We start from the raw sequence: 17,369 nt of genomic DNA, 5'->3' as shown, positions 1-17,369 counted from the left end.
AAGCGTTATTATGTTAATATTGAAAAATTTATCATAAATTTGGTGTAACATTCACTATTCAAAAAAGTGAAATGCGATAATGCATTACAAAAAAGTATCTAGTCGAGTATACTTGTAAATTCGAAAAAAAAAAAAAAAAAAAAAAAAAAAAAAAAAAAAAAAAAAAACAAAAAAAAAAAAAAAAAAAAAAAAAAAAAAAAAAAAAAAAAAAAAAAAAAAAGAGTAAGACGGAAGGCAGGCCATAATTTGTCCTACGTGAACTTTTGTGCTCTATACTAAATAGAAAGTCTCTGGGAATACATAGTAAGTATGAAGGCTGGCCATGGCCATTTCTTAAAGCAAATCACGTGACTTGGGTGAGGAAAATTGAATCAAAATTCCAGTCAGCAGATAGGCGATGAGCTTCTGTGAATTCAGGGGGCCATGGTGGGGTAGGAGGAAGGGAGATGGGTTACGACATAATAGTATTTTGGTGGGGAGGGGGGGACGGGGTCGAAGAAAGTGAATTTAAGAAGAGTTCGGATGTGAGATGGTCTTGGGTTCTGGGAGGTACGGAAAATATGGAGATTTCAGATCCGACACATCAGATCCCAAGAAGAAAAGTGAAAAGTTAAAATCTCAAGTTCCTATTAATATCTTACGTAGAATGACTCACGAGTGCGTGCTTACTTGTGCAAAAGCGTGTGAGCATTCATGTTGGATGAGTGAAAGAGAATTTTTAGGCAGACAGAAAACAAATTAATATTGTGGAGACGAGTAGCGCTCTATAATACTATGGCCGTTTCATCTATATATATATATATATATATATATATATATATATATATATATATATATATATATATATATTATACACATATATATATATTATACACATATACATATATATATATCTATCTATCTATATCTATATAATATATATATATATACTCATACATTTCAAAGTTATTGTTCATATAAGCAATGAGAAGAGCAAAGACATCGTTTTGAAATGGGTAATTCCTTTTGAATGCTGAGTAAACTCTAAATTATCATAACATAATCAGCATTGAAGAAATATGTTTATTTAAATGAGTTCAACTAACTATGCACTGGAATTTCCGAAGAGCGAGATGATATAAAGAGCCTCAATTTACAGATGTTCATTAGCGAGAGAAAAGTGAATCACTTTCTCTCATATACAAAAACAGAAATAATTTTTTTTTTTTTTATAAAAGAAGATATATCTGACTGTCGTACGTTATTTTTATATAAGAAGTCCTCTATTAAGTTACATATCGTTAAAAAAAAATACAAGGTGTCCATAAAGCCTTTACAATTTAAAAGTATATTACAAAAACAAATGGACAGACAAAAATGTGGAAATCATTACAAAATGAAGAGTAGACATTTTAGTTTTTTTTTTTTTTTTTTTTTTTTTGGCCTCATTTAATACACCTCTATATAGGCACCGATTTCTTGCCATGTTCGCAATGGCATCAGTGATCTTTTGCTTGTGATCAGTCACGTCCCGTATCTTTAGTCGATGCACGATATCTTTAACGTAACCCCATAGAAAGAAGTCCAGGGGAGTGAAATCTGTTGAACGAGATGGCCTGGGAATTGAGCCATCCCTTCCAATCCATCGGTCTGGAAATGTATGATTTAGGATCCCACGAACTTGCAGTCCCCAATGTGGCGGTGCAACACCTTGCGGGGGAATGATGGTTTGTTAAAGGTCATCTAGTTGTGGTTCCACATATTTAGTCAAATGGTGAAAGTAAACATCTGCATAATTGATGTCCCGTTGAAGAAAAATGGATCAATGATTAGACTGCACATGGTCCCACACCAAACATTCACCTTTGGACTATCTCGGTGAACTTCCTTAGTCACATTGGGATGTTCTGATCTGAAACGTGAAAGGTTGCCTCATCACTAAAACAAACTCGTTTGAGGAAAGTTTCATCCTCAGAAATTCGTTCTAGCATGTTAACTAGTTGCAAACTCTTTTCGTCTTGGTTCATCATTTGGCTCGAGTGCCCGTATGAGGTGCAATTTGTAAGAGTACAATCGCAAGTTCTTGTGTAGGACTTTGTGAACGAATTGACGGATGTGGTGGTGAATCTCTTCTTTACTTGGTTCTGTAGTTTCGCTGAGTCTGCGTATCCGATTTTGTTTCAATAAATCATTACACACTTTGCGCCTTTTCTTGAGGAGTAGCTATTTTTTAGTTGTTCATTTACCAGTACCCTTTTCATGAACAGGGTACCTAAAGTACATATATGCAATGTGATTAAAAACTTTGATAACTGCTGAGTACACAGAACGAACCTGATTAAGATAACTCATCAATGGCTTTTATAACATATTTTCTAAATTGCAAAGAGACTTGTGGGCCCTCTGCACTTGAGAAGGTGTACGTTCTCTGTTATGCTAAAGAATATCAAAATAAATTATGAAATATTATGTAAATGATGATGAATAATGACGGCCAACACAAATATAAAAAACTGGAAACACCTTGTGCATTCAGTGGGCAATCATGGTGTAATGATTACATAAGTACTTCATAATAAACAGTTAATGAAATTATCATTACCTTACCTATGTGAAAAGTAGACTTTACTTACTTTCAAGGGCAAATCTGCACATCTGTATCCGTTCTGTGTAGGCGACATTATAGAACTGATCTAGACCTGCAAATAAAAAAAAAACATTTTTTAATAAATTATCCCCACAAAAAATAAATTATACATAAAACATATGAAGCGAATTTTTTCATTATTTAAAGTAACTCCGGATTTCAGCGAGACCACCTTTTTCTACCCAGCAGAAAGACGACTTTACAGTTGGTAAACTGACCTGAGGGTCTGTGGGTTGGATTGAGGTCTGGGTTAGGACGGGTGATTGGGAGCGGGTGGGGAAAATACACCACAGCTTCAGGGACAAGGGAAAGTCAAAATATTTGATAAATGTCGAACGGTTAAGAGACCCATAACGGCTGCAGGCACGGAGACAAGTAAAATAAAAGGTTTTCAATGCCATAAAATATTGTACAAGGAATTACCGTAATTTAAAAGAAGAAAAATATAAAAACTTTCATTCATAGTTGATAATTTCATCCATATATTGAAGTTCTAAAGTCAAGATCTGAAAAAGAGAATTACCACACATAAATGAGATATCAAGCCGTCAAAAGGCATTGCAAAATTTTATAGGAAATAAAACATAACATGATAACCATAATACGTTAAAGCGTTCGCAATATTTTTATGATTATTACTAAATATACATTCAGTCATTCCACATGAAATGAAACAAACGTTGCAAACGAATAAGACATAACTGCCACTGATGTAGTCTTGAATGTCCATGGCATTAAATGGGATTAAAGCAGTGAAATTTGTTGCTATAGATGAAAGGAGTCACGGAGAGATTGTGACTGTGGTTGCAGATGTTGGGTATAATCTCTGAGAACAAGTAATTTTTCTTTCAATTTTGACTCTTGCACAGAAAATGTCTCTTTAGTTCTTAATACAGTTTCAGAGAAAAGCAACCAAGATAACTGACTTGAGAGCAACAAAATACTGTTAACTTTGAAGCCGTTGACAATGTTGGATGCTGATTCAATGCGATAATAATTCGTTAAATATCCATTTATATATATATATATATATATACATATATATATAATATATATATATATAAATATATAATATATATATATATATATATATATATAGCTATATACTATATATATATATATATATTATATAATATATATAGATATATTACTATATATATATATATCATATATTATATATATATATTATATTATATTATAATATATAATATAATATATATATTTTTACGTATATAGCGGCCTTGAGAGAGGCTAGATACGTAAACGGAAATAATTGAGGGATTTCAAGAGGGAATTGCTTTAACTTACCGTAAACTGATAGTTATTATTAATTTCTTTAGAGGGAAGGTCGCCAGAAAACTCAGCTCGTTACTTAACAGCTATTTATTTACAAAAAGGCCCGTGCTGGCCTGGAGAAAAGGTAAATGATATTGGCCCCCACGTTGGGGCTTATAATCTCATTCAATTCAAGCTGATTTTCATTCACTTGGGGTAATGCACACTTGCGGGCAGAGACGGCACGTGACTCATGGAATCTGGAAAAGAATCCCAGATTAAACGAGATAAAAGAAAAAATGACTTCTTGCTTTGATTAATTAATTCTCTAATACTGGGGAGAGGAACTTTTAAGGTTTCACTGAAGTATGCAATGACTCCATTGGTCTGGGACGATCACACAAGGGGAAGCATGCGGCCATGAGGCAGCGAGAGGGAACAAAAGGATGAATTCCTTTTGTTGCTGGAAATTGAATTGGGAGAATGAGGATCAAAATGATAAAAGGTTGGGAGAGACTGGCAATATGCTGTTCCACAAGACGTACCTGGATGTCGTGTTCAGTGTGGACCTTTGTAGAAAATGTGGCTCTTTGTAGAAAAGTATGGGGACCCCTTTGTCCGAGGCCTGGGTCATCGGCGCGCCACTCACACCCTGGGTAGGCCTAACAGGAAGGCAGGTAATTTGACCTCTGTCCGAGATCACGTCTCGCAGCCGACTGAGGCAGAATTCAGGTGGGTTGCTTGGGGGTTGGAGGTCAGCTTAACCCCCCACGATCAAGGCAAATCCTGGAAAACAAGCATACAGCCAGCAGAGGGGTCACAGGAAAGAGAGCTTAAGGTATAGGTCTAAGAAGTATCAATCTGCCTACACCCTTCCCTTTTGAGATACGTCCCTACAGCTGATAAAAGTCTCTTTTCCCCCAACTGGGGAACTCTCTATCTCTAGCTGGCGGGTTTTGGGTTTCCCGCGTTTACTAAAAATCAGCTGATATTCTAAAGAAATGGCTGCCGTTTTCCAAATCAAATTATTTAGTTGATATTTGGGTAGACGAACGATTTATACACGTCACAGCTCCCCCTGTTAAGAAGGCATTCACTCCCTTTCGGGCGTGAAGGTCTTGGCTTAAATAGATTGATCGTCTCGACTACCCAGTTCCCCTACTCTAACTTGAAGTCTGTAGAGCGGCGATACAGCTAACTACAGTGGCCTACCTAACGTATAGGCGGAGATGCTAAGTGTACTAACTTAATGGAGTAATGTAGTCTAGCCTAAGTAATAACTACTGGTTGTCTTGTGACGACAGTCTACTCTACTGCTAGATAAGGTTACTTGAAAATTCTACTTGCTACTAACCTAATGCCCTGGTACTAAATCATTAGCCTAACCTACTCAATACAGTTAAATGAAGACGCAATCATTCCAGAGTGTGGTACGCACAGCAGCAGTTCAGCGACGGAATTGTTAAAATACATAATGAGAGGTAATGATGCGTGGGGATGATGAGTGGTTAATTGACCAGGAGGGAAATGCAATGAGGTAATTATATTTAAGTGAGGGTTAGTATTACAATGGCTAGGGGTTAGAGGGTTAGTGCTACTGGCAGAGATCAGGCTGGCTACCTTCTCTGGGTAGGTGCCAGGATCATTCTGCAAATGAATGCGACACTGTACCTCGGGCACAGGTGTCAAGGAGAGCATGTGGCTCTTTTGTTAATATGTTAATGATTGGTTACGTCCCTTCTTCTTCTTCTTCTTATTCCTCCAGGACCTGGCTATACCAGTCCTAGGAGTAGACGGAGGCACAGACTCTGGGGAAAGGCCAGAAACGCCGGCAGGAGCAGAGGCAGTGGTAGCCTGAGGGATTTCAGGAAAACACCCTACTTCGGTATCTGCAGCAACCGTCGTAGAGGTGGAACCTACTGCCGGGGAGGCCCTCACTTCGGCTGCTGCGACAGCCGTCGTAAGGGGAAAACTCCAGGCTGACTCCTGGTCGGGCAGTTCCTGGTTTTCCAGAGGAGGTATGAAGGTTAGGTCTGCCGGAGGTTCATCCTCGGGCGACAGTGGTGAGGGTGAAGAAGACTCATGGACTTTGGGTTGGCCATGGGCTGCGGTAAGCTCCATGCCTGTTGGAGGATCTCCTGTAGGAGGATCCTTGGTTAGGTTAGGCGCCGGCGCTAGCTCGGGGCCAGGCGCAGAGGTCAAGTTCGGTGGTGGCTCTACGTCCAGGCTGGACGGAGCTTGGCACTGCTCAGTGCTGCCAAGTGGCACTGGCAGAGTGTGGAGGTCGACTGGACCTGTGGCGGTTACCGGAGGTGCAATACCTCTCAGCGTGCCCTTGGAAATGGGAGACAGAGGCTCCTGTCTCTTGTTGAAGGCTAAGCCTTGTGGAAAGTGGACATTGTCCGCTGCTGGTAGTCGGCTAGGGCACCTAGGCCAATTCGTGGAGTGCCCTATTACGTTGCAGGTTTTGCAACGGAACTGTGAATGGTCAATCTCCCTCCTTGGTAACGAGGGAGACTGTTGGTGGACGTACTTCCTGGAGGAAGTAGAACTTCGATGACTCCTTGCTGTGGAGTGATTTGTTGTGAGGTTAGGACCCCTAGGCTTTTTGGAATGCGAGGGAGACTTCATGTCTTGCCCTAGGAGGAGGTCGTAACCTCCTGGAATGTAGCTTGCAACTGCAAGGGTACAAATTCTGGAAAAATGAGGTCTGGTGACTCTCAATTGCACGGTTGGAAGGATCAGCTTGATATGGTTGATACCTTCGATGGTGATTAGTTGTCGTCTATCGACGGTAGCCCCTCGGGGGATTCTGTCTTCCCGTATCAGGGAGACTTGAGCGCCAGAGTCGTCGTAGGCTCTGACGTGGCTTGGCTGATAATGACTTTGGAGGGGTGCAACAGTTATAGGGCCCTTAGCTGGGGGTCCTAGTGAAGAAGGATTGGTTACGGCCATTGCGATGGCAGGAATATTGCAATTAGCGCACCCTCCGTAATTTGCAGACATGTGACCCTTGCGGCCACAGTCTCGGCAGAACGTGTTCCAGAACCTCTTCCATGGCACTGGATGATAAGACCGAGATGTCCCCACAGGTTGCGAATCTGTGGAGTCACCAAGGCTGGCAGTGTGCTCGGGCACAGGTGAAGAGTCCTCTCTGGCAGTGATTTGACGTGGGGAGGTTAAGGAAACCTCTGTTGAATCACCCTCGGAAACAAGTCTGGGGTTAACTGGTGGGCTTACCTCTTCCAAAAGGGAGGAGGTAGGCGGTAAAAGGGTAAGAGGCTGAGATGGTGCGGACGAAATTTCTATCTCGGGCACTGGATCAGGACCAGGCTCGCAAATCGAAAGGATGTCAGGCTGACCAGAGACGGCGGGACCAAGAGAGACAGTGGGTGCAGGGCTGGAAGCTGGCAGAGTGGCTTGAGCTAGGATACTCTCCTTACGGGCCTTCTCCCGCTTGATGTCGAGTTCCTTCTCCTTGAGAGCGAGCTCATGCTTTCGCTCCTCTTCCCTTGCCTTCCTTTCTGCTTCTCTTTCTTTTCTCTCTGCTTCTCCGGCTTTTCTCTGGTTTTCCCTTTCTTCCTTTTCTTGCAGGCGCGCGGCAGCCTGCTGCGCCTTTATCCACTGGTCTAGTGCTGGTCCAGTGTAACCAGCCTCCTTGCCCAGAGTTATGAGGACTCGGAGCCTCTCGAGCTCTACGGCAAAGAAGTCGCGGGAAGCAGGGGAAGACATTTCCCTTAGGCTGCAGTAGAGGCTGTGATGAAAATGAAAATAATGGCCAGGAAGGGTACGGAATGGAATAGGAGTGCCTACTGTGGAAAGTGGCACTCACTTGGAAAGGTGTTCTGCGACGTGGTAGAGAAAAAGTCTGAGAAGACTGGGTGCTCTGTGGCACTTGGGAAGTGTCCCGTAAGTTGGTGGCACTTCTGGATTGGCACCTTCTAAAGAGGTGAAAAAATCAAATGGAGTGTACGGCGTACGTCACACTTAAGGGCGTTCCTAAGTTGGGAGACGCTGGAATGGGCTACCTGTAGGTCCAATACAGGTGCACGGCACTTTCGGAGGCGTTCCTTGGTGGAGTGATCCAAAATGGTGGATACTCTAATGAATGGGCGTTCCGTAGGACGGACACGCAGGTATAATGGCTACCTGTACGGCCTGTACAGGTGCAATGGCACTTATGAGGAGGCGTTCCTTGGAGCACTGGTATCGTGCTGGTGTGTCCCGTCGGACGACACTAGATGCAGTATACTTAAGTATACCGAAGTGAAAGGGCACTGCTCATGGCAGAGTGTAATGGTGGAGGAGAGAAAGTAAAAGGTGGGAGTACTTCAGCAGCCAGTCGATGAACAGTGTCAAGAATTAGTGGCACTGTAAAATGATAAGACCTGACGTGCACTGGTGGTGGCCTGTCCTAAACTGGTAACGACTTCCCTGTCTGGAAGTAATGAATTTGCGTGGCACACTGTGCGAATTGTGCTTGCGGTATACGCAAGTCTTTCGTGATAAAGAAAATGAAAAGACCACTCGGGCAACGACAGGTAATGGAAATTCTAGAAATGCTCAGTCACTCGCTGAAGTACTCGATAAATGAAATAAATAAATGCTTGCAAACTGCAATGGACACATGCGCGTACGTATCACGCTGTGTAAATGAAAGACACAAGAGACTAAAATAATGTTAATTCTGCATGCTATAATTAATGGTAAGATGTAGTACTCTTGGCTTCGTGAATACTGTGTTCTGGTTTTCTCTCTCTCTCTCTCTCTCTCTCTCTCTCTCTCTCTCTCTCTCTCCGGAGAGGGTGAAAAATGATATATGAATGAACTCCCTTATATTTGAATTGAACTACTAATGTTAGTTTAATATGACGCAACTTGCGTTAAATGATTTACTTACGTTAACGTTTTTAATGAAAGAATTGCTTTTGGATAACGTTTTATGAAAATGATAACGCGCTCGTGGTGAACGATTTTTACGTTAATGTTAGCGGCTTGCGCTTATGAAATGATTTGCGTTTCAATATGAAATTTACAAAGACGCGTTTTACGTTAACAATTCTTGCAAGTGACTCTACTTTTAAGATTTACGTTAACTTTACGTAAGGACAAGTGAAAAATTACGGTAAGGATTTGAAAACGATGTTAGCAAACAATTGTAAATGAGGTTACGTTAAGTGAAATGAAATTTTCGCTCAGCGCGCGAGTGAGCGATGCGAGGTGAAACACGTGAGGCGAGAAGAGCGGGTTAGCACCACGGTGTGCTAGCATTGATGGCGAATCAGCTGATTCTCTGTAAATGCGAAGGCAATTTACAACACAAAATTCTACTTTCTTATTCCAGGCGAATTACGTTAATTTCTCTGGCAGGACGATAGATACTAGTACCGAGATTGATATTATTTACGTTAAAACTTTGAGACTTATGTTACTTTGCTTAAATGGTTTAGATAATTCTGGAAGGGATAAAAACATGGCTGCCGCTGTGAGCGAAAACGAAGGCTGGTTGAGACCGCGCAGGCGCGAAAGCTTACTAAGCTGAGAGGTAAGCGTTACCAACACTTGGAATGAAAACTAAGTTAAAAATGGATTCCCTAACATATCACAGACAAAAGAATTGTACACTTCTTTTGCCGTAACTATTAGTAAAACACTCCTAACTAGCTAGGCTTTCTAATACAGCAATAAACCCTGGCAAAGCACTTCCTAGTTTGATCTGGTCCTTTCTGGCATCTATCTGCACACGTGTTCGTGTGAGCTCCTACGACAACAATGCGATTTACAAAACAGAATTCGCTCGGCGCTCTGGCCGTTACAATAATAAGAATATTTCTACCTTCACATTTGTTTAACACACTTCTACAATAAAAATACTTAAACGTACCTTAAGCTAACATTGGTTATAGAATAATCATATTAATGAATGGAATACCTTACCGTGAGTCAGTGTCTTTCTTCTTTCCCTGCAAGTGTGCTTTCTTTTACTTTTTGTAAAATAATTTACAGTTTACGTTTTACAACGGATAACGCGATTTACAAGCTTTTTTTTTTTTTAAGCAAGCTAGGTTCGATCCAGGCAAGATTCGCCAATTTTACGTATATAGCGGCCTTGAGAGAGGCTAGATACGTAAACGGAAATAATTGAGGGATTTCAAGAGGGAATTGCTTTAACTTACCGTAAACTGATAGTTATTATTAATTTCTTTAGAGGGAAGGTCGCCAGAAAACTCAGCTCGTTACTTAACAGCTATTTATTTACAAAAAGGCCCGTGCTGGCCTGGAGAAAAGGTAAATGATATTGGCCCCCACGTTGGGGCTTATAATCTCATTCAATTCAAGCTGATTTTCATTCACTTGGGGTAATGCACACTTGCGGGCAGAGACGGCACGTGACTCATGGAATCTGGAAAAGAATCCCAGATTAAACGAGATAAAAGAAAAAATGACTTCTTGCTTTGATTAATTAATTCTCTAATACTGGGGAGAAGGAACTTTTAAGGTTTCACTGAAGTATGCAATGACTCCATTGGTCTGGGACGATCACACAAGGGGAAGCATGCGGCCATGAGGCAGTGAGAGGGAACAAAAGGATGAATTCCTTTTGTTGCTGGAAATTGAATTGGGAGAATGAGGATCAAAATGATAAAAGGTTGGGAGAGACTGGCAATATGCTGTTCCACAAGACGTACCTGGATGTCGTGTTCAGTGTGGACCTTTGTAGAAAATGTGGCTCTTTGTAGAAAAGTATGGGGACCCCTTTGTCTGAGGCCTGGGTCATCGGCGCGCCACTCACACCCTGGGTAGGCCTAACAGGAAGGCAGGTAATTTGACCTCTGTCCGAGATCACGTCTCGCAGCCGACTGAGGCAGAATTCAGGTGGGTTGCTTGGGGGTTGGAGGTCAGCTTAACCCCCCACGATCAAGGCAAATCCTGGAAAACAAGCATACAGCCAGCAGAGGGGTCACAGGAAAGAGAGCTTAAGGTATAGGTCTAAGAAGTATCAATCTGCCTACACCCTTCCCTTTTGAGATACGTCCCTACAGCTGATAAAAGTCTCTTTTCCCCCAACTGGGGAACTCTCTATCTCTAGCTGGCGGGTTTTGGGTTTCCCGCGTTTACTAAAAATCAGCTGATATTCTAAAGAAATGGCTGCCGTTTTCCAAATCAAATTATTTAGTTGATATTTGGGTAGACGAACGATCTATACACGTCACAATATATATATATATATATATATATATATATATATATATATATATATATATAATATATATATATATGTGTGTGTGTGTGTGTGTGTGTGTGTGTGTGTGTACATATGTGTATATATATATACACATAATATATACATATATACGAGCACACACATTATATCTACAAATGAAACTTGGCTGGAACTGGGAATAAATGGCTTGGTGTACGTTGCGTTTGCAAGTGCTAACACACTTGATGCGTTCCAGTTGTGCAATGTAAAAGTCAATTTACAGACAGTGATTGCCAATGCATACACAATCAACATGAACTCATTTGTTTATCTATCAATGCATTCTCTTTGTCCTCAGGTTTGTTTTTATAGCAAACAAGTAAATCTCGCGTGAAAGCAGGAAAGGAAGAAACAGAGAATGTTAAACAACCTTAAAACGGCCCAGGTACTAAGATGAATTATTCAGGAGATCCATAGTGACTTTGAAGCCCAAGGAGAATGGCTGAAGGTCAAAAGAAACGGTTTAATCTATTTTTTAATAGCTATGCATGGCAAAACAGCCGAGGATAACAAACAGCGTAACTTAATTAGATGTGAAACTTCAGGTACATTAATTAGACCGATTTGGAGATCTTCATCTCTTAACACAAGCAACTCAATAGCTATTGGGTCCACCCCATCCATTCTTTCTCGTCAGACGGACGGAGAGCCCAAGTCTACTCGATTTGAACTGATAGTCTGATGACTTACCACTCCCAATTGTTAAAAAAACTATTCAGACTTCACTAAATGTTCTGAGTTTAATAAAATACTCATGGCCGTTAAAGTACTTTTCGGTATATTTTAGTGACAAAAGGGCCATTTTGTCAATGTATAGGCAAAATAACAAGTTAAAATTTAATCACTAAAAATTTATATTTGATTTTTTAGGAGTCTTTGTTTAGTACAGTACAATTAACACAATTTAGCTCAAACCTCAAAATTTAGAATGACAAGCTGAAACTTTGGGAATAGGTAGAGGTGATTTGTGTTATCTTCATCCAAAAAGTCCCAAAAATTCCAGTGACGGGTTTTCGAGTTATGGCCACAAAATGGCGGCCATTTTGGTTTTTTCAGTTTTTCTCATTTATTGCTCCTAAAGGGTAAAAAAATAAAATTGGTAGATGAAATAAACATTGTTTTGTATTATATGGTAGTTTTAGAAGCTATTTGAATAAATTTCATCAGTACTAAATACATCGGTGTGAAATTATGGGCCTTTATTTTAAAAAAATTCTGTTACTCGTAGTTGACAGGAATATTACTATTCCTGCTATTGGAAAAATAATTGGTATATCAAAATTTTTACCTAAATAAACAATCTGCAGAGTCTTCTTGTCTTTCAAATGACACCAAAATGACACTTCTAGGACGCACCATTGCGGGGGTATCTTCGTTTGAATACATGTACTTCAATTGGTGCCATTAGCAATTACCTACTAGTTCCTACCATACAATCGTCAACATTTTGCTGTTGATGACACACATAGATCACATGCTTATGACATTATGATTAGTTGAGGATAAATTCTAGATCACATAACCACAATTACCATAAAAATTATGTAGTGAACTGAGCATATAACCGGTAACTACTTGCAATACAATACAATGTGGCAAAAAATTATCAAAATTAGTTTTCAACTATACAGCTGTACAGACAAAAAATAACTTCAACTGATGAAACTCCATTTTTACGCACAAGGGATTATGCATTAATTACACCAAAACAAAAATATGAATCATTCTTTATTATTTCTCGTAAATTATTTTCTTTTCTTTTTCTGTAAGGGTTGAGAATAGTTTTCATTTTCAGTTTCGCTATGTTCCTCTACATATCCATTTATATCTCCTTCTTCATCTTCATCAAATGAATATTGATTATTGCACCCTTGTCCAGCACAATACCCACACATACGTGAACAAGGGAGCCCACTTCTGCGCTCGCAGTTCAGTTCACAACCTTTTCTACAATTATAAGTTGTAAGATGAAGTAGGGAATGTGGTACGGGCTCCTTAGTCGGTCTAGAGTAATCCCTTGCCACTGTTGTACTTAATGGAAGGTACGATAAGAATGTTGGCGTGCTGCTGCTGATGTTGGAGGAAGTGTAGCTAGGTCAAATTTGGCATGTACAGGCTGTTTAGCTATCGTCCTTAAGTAATTAAAGTACAGTGGTGCTCAAATCTCATGCGACATGATTCATTTTGTATCGTCCAGATTCTCAGACTCAACGTGATGTTGCCAAGTAGTGTTATACTTTTTTTTCTAATGTCATACATGTCGAAAAGTTTGTGAATTCACAGCTAGCCGTATTTTCCTTATGGTTATACAAATATGATCCCTTTTATGCATTGGTATAATTCGTAATCTGTGTGATTTGAACTCAGATTTTCTTTTTTTACGCTGCTAAGTTCAAAGTGCGGTGTGATAAGGTTAGCTTTGCTATCAATAAAAGCAGACTTTACATGCTCCTCGGACTGGTCAACATAACTACGTCTGCTGCATTATGACAGTACACCTAATAAGCTCAACAGTCATAACAACATTTTCAACGTAGGAATATGAATTAAAATATGCTTTCTTTGAATGTTGAAGCTTTCGGCTGTGTTTAAGCCCTGTATGTTGGAAAATGTTTTATAGGCCTAAAAAAAAATTTAAGCCTTCTGAGATATAATCTGTTATTAATGAATTTATTTATAGAGATTATCTGTTTATTGACGAATACAATAGGAATATGTAGAATTACAACCAGTTTTCTTTGAATGTGGAAGTTTAAGGCTGCGTTTAAGCTGTCAATATGTTGCAAAATGATTTATAGCCCTAAAAGAATAATCTAAGCCTTATGAGATGTAATGTTACTAATGTTTTTGTTTGTAGAGATTACCTGTTCTTTGAGGATTAAAAGATGATGATTTTGATTATATGGAGAAGATGACTATTAATCGAAATATCATAAGTATTAATATCAAGGCGCATGGAACACTTGTTTTCCAACTGGTTTAAAATATTATTTTCTTAAAAGTCCTTCTCCTCGCTTTTGGTGTATAATTTATTCTTTCATAAGGTAACTTGAAGAACAAGAATGTGTAGATAACCTCATTTGCTTTCTGGCCAGAAATTGTTAATAGAGAGATGCGACTGTTAATTGTAAATTAAAGAAATCTAACACCTAGGCCTAGGAACAATATCTTGGCTTTGACAAAAGAATAATTGCATAGGCGAATATTTGCTGGTATGCCATATTTTTTTAAATATTTAAGAATTAAAACAATTATGTATGAAAATCCAAATATTCCTCTAACACATATAAAGTAAGTGTTTTCAAGTGTCGCTACTCAGTGTAGACCTACTTATGTCACACCGGGTGGTTGTTGTTGCACCGACACTAATGATACGTCACACACGCTCCCCTCACATGTTGATATCGGTGGGCGCATTCTACTTTTGTATATACATATTTAAATTTTTTTCAGCATTGAGGTGTAAAAGCAATCAAATAGGACTATTTCAAATTTTAAGTTGGCTTTGGAAGCATTATTAATGTTATGACAATTATTCTTTTTATTTAACATTTGAACTGATGCTTGATGACGACTTTATTTCGGTCAAATGCTTCAGCGATGTGTGAACGAAAGTTTTGAAAATGCTTCGAAAGTTTTTTCTGAAATTTGCTACACGTGATATTTTCTTACAGTTTTGATATACATGGAAGATTTCACTCTTAAGAAACATATTATGTCCATATTGTATGCAATAATCGCATTTCTGCATTGAAATAATAGATAAATATGGAGCATGCTAGGTTGCCAGTTAGTAAATTTTGAACGAAATCCTATGGAGTCCTGTTGCATGAGATTTGAGCATCACTGTACCTTTGTTTATCAAGACTACCTTTTGGCTTTCCTCCATACAGGACAAGAAGAAATGCTTCTCCAGCAGCAGCTATATCATCTGCAAAGGCTTGGGGGTCATTAAAAATTTGCATCTTGTGACTTAGTACAGGATCCTCCTGTAATCTTTTATAAGGAACCCTTTTACCCTTGTGATACAGAGCAGAGGTTGTATCACAACCTGTTATTGCATGCAGGAAGAGCAATCTGTCAGTCATGTCCCCAATTTTGCTCTGAATTCTTTCACTGCTGAATATTTTATCAGGATGTGCTTTGTTTGCTGGGATCATCATTTTGATATCAGTCTGAGGTTTGGCAAGTGCAATTAAGAGGACAAGAAGATCAGTGTCCTCCCCCACAATAACTGATTCCTGTCCTGAGTTGCTGTTGTTACTATCAATCTGTCAGCATCTGCCTCTGCCTGATGGACCTTACAGCCAGCAGCTTCCAGATGGGTAGATAGGAGTCTGATCAATCCTATCTTGTTTTTAATATTTCCTAAGAACTCCTACTAAGACACCGGGACTTGTATGTGGCTTTCTACAGCTATAACTCTAGGTGATTGTGTCCTTCCTTGACGAAAGTGTTCTTCATCTTTTGTACTGTGAGTGTCATAGCCATCAAATACTGTGAGCGTTCCTGTCCTTCTGTTTAATGAGCAATGTATACTGAGAACATATCTGACTGAATGTAGCAGGACGTTGCCACACAACATGATGAAGAAGGTACCCACCATCTAAAATATACACTGCTCCAGCTGGAGGAACATTTTCACAGGGTGCCAATGCCTCAATGACTGGTACAAGAGCAGATTTTTTTGCTTTTCTCATAGAAAAATCACCAAAGAGGGAAGGTGGTTGAGGTGCAAGTTCATATCCCAGATATGATGCAAGGTCAGAATCACTTCTAGCAACGCATATAATTCGATGGAATAGCTGGTTTGCATTGACAGTAATCTGTGCATCATTAATCATAATTGATTTTGTTACAGATGACAACGACCTGATGTTGTTTCTTCGCTGTGGGTGAATATCTCTGAATGCTTTTCCTTCCATTGTTTTCATTGATGCTCTTCCAACTGTATAGGCTTCATCACAATTCACTTTTTCATTGGCAACAATACCATTCGATATGGAGATTAGGATAGATGTTGGTTGGTTGGTGGGTTGTGTACAGCCAACCAATCTTTGAAGGTATTCATGTCAGTAAGATCACGAGATTCACAAAGGTCAATATGCTGTCCTGAAGTGGCAGCAATAACTCCACTAACAGACTCAACAGCATTAATGATACTGGCTTTTGCGGGCATGGACTTAACCCATTTAACGATAACTGATGGTGTTATTCCACATCCTCGGGTGAGACTCCAGATGTTTTGATGGAACGCATGAGGACTTGCTCAATTGTCATATCAGTCCAGATCCCTGACCAGAACTTGTCAGATCTTCTAATTGTGAAATATCCCTTTGTTGCAAACTTTTCAAACTCCTCTGGTTTCATGACTTTTTCCAGTTTATGCATTTGCTATAGATAGACTTGAGCAGACTTTGCATAATTCAGGTGTCCTGCTGCATGCAAGTAAGTAGCATGAGTTTTACACTGTAGAAGTGAAGATTCCAATCACCACAACACTCTGCCCTTATAAAGAGTTTCACAATTGTAATACACCTAAAATACTGTACCCATAGCTTTTCGGTTCTTCCACATGATTCAACATCAGTAAGCTTCATTTCAAGTTGATTCATGATGGACTTTACAGCACTTGAATTTGCTGTTACGTCCAGTGATTCAGTGTTGTCAAACAAAGACAAGCAGTAGGTTTGTAAGTCTTTCTTAAGGGTCTCATTAACCGAAGATGACTCCAACAATAGTACTGCTAATGCAAGTTGAGTAGTAAGGAAATGAGCTCGAAGACTCCTGGCATAAGCACGTCCAGTCATCATATGAACAACACTGTTCTTTATATACAATGTCTCCCACAGTTCTTCAAGGCCACTTCCAGCTATTATGGTCCCTATAGCTCCTAAAAATGACAAAAGAAGATGAAACCCTCCAAGGCGTACAGTGACACGGGAAAGAGGGCTACTGGGACCGGCAGTAAGAACCATATCACAAGCTTTAGAGTTAAGTGGTTGGTCAAAGATTACCATGACTGAAGACTGTCCACTCTTTAGACATTCTTCTGCAGCATTCAGGAGGCAAGTGTAAATCGTAGAAGGGTTGACAAATGGTACAGGTAGTACAGCTGATGTCTTGTAAGATGAGCTTTTACTGTATATCTTGGTCATAAATCCATTCCAATTCGGGCATGGGAGACCTTGAAGCCATGTGCTA

General features: G+C 39.6%; 2 protein-coding genes across 4 annotated transcripts in view; one reads left to right on the top strand and one right to left on the bottom strand.

Annotated features, from left to right (window-relative positions):
• The window catches only part of LOC135198072 (high-affinity choline transporter 1-like), a 98,786-nt gene that overhangs the window by 70,608 nt on the left and 10,809 nt on the right, over positions 1 to 17,369 (top strand). The window lies entirely within an intron of this gene.
• Positions 1,062 to 17,369, bottom strand: part of LOC135198069 (opsin Rh5-like) — a 707,912-nt gene continuing 691,604 nt past the window's right edge. The window contains exon 12 of the transcript XR_010310718.1: positions 1,062 to 2,678. The gene's annotated coding sequence lies outside the window, so the exon portion shown is untranslated. The remainder of the gene's footprint in view (positions 2,679 to 17,369) is intronic.

Source organism: Macrobrachium nipponense, chromosome 21, assembly GCF_015104395.2.
Source record: "Macrobrachium nipponense isolate FS-2020 chromosome 21, ASM1510439v2, whole genome shotgun sequence".
In the NCBI taxonomy this organism is placed as follows: domain Eukaryota; kingdom Metazoa; phylum Arthropoda; class Malacostraca; order Decapoda; family Palaemonidae; genus Macrobrachium; species Macrobrachium nipponense.
The sequence above is the reverse complement of the archived record's forward strand: the minus strand, read 5'-3'. Positions and strand labels throughout refer to the sequence as shown.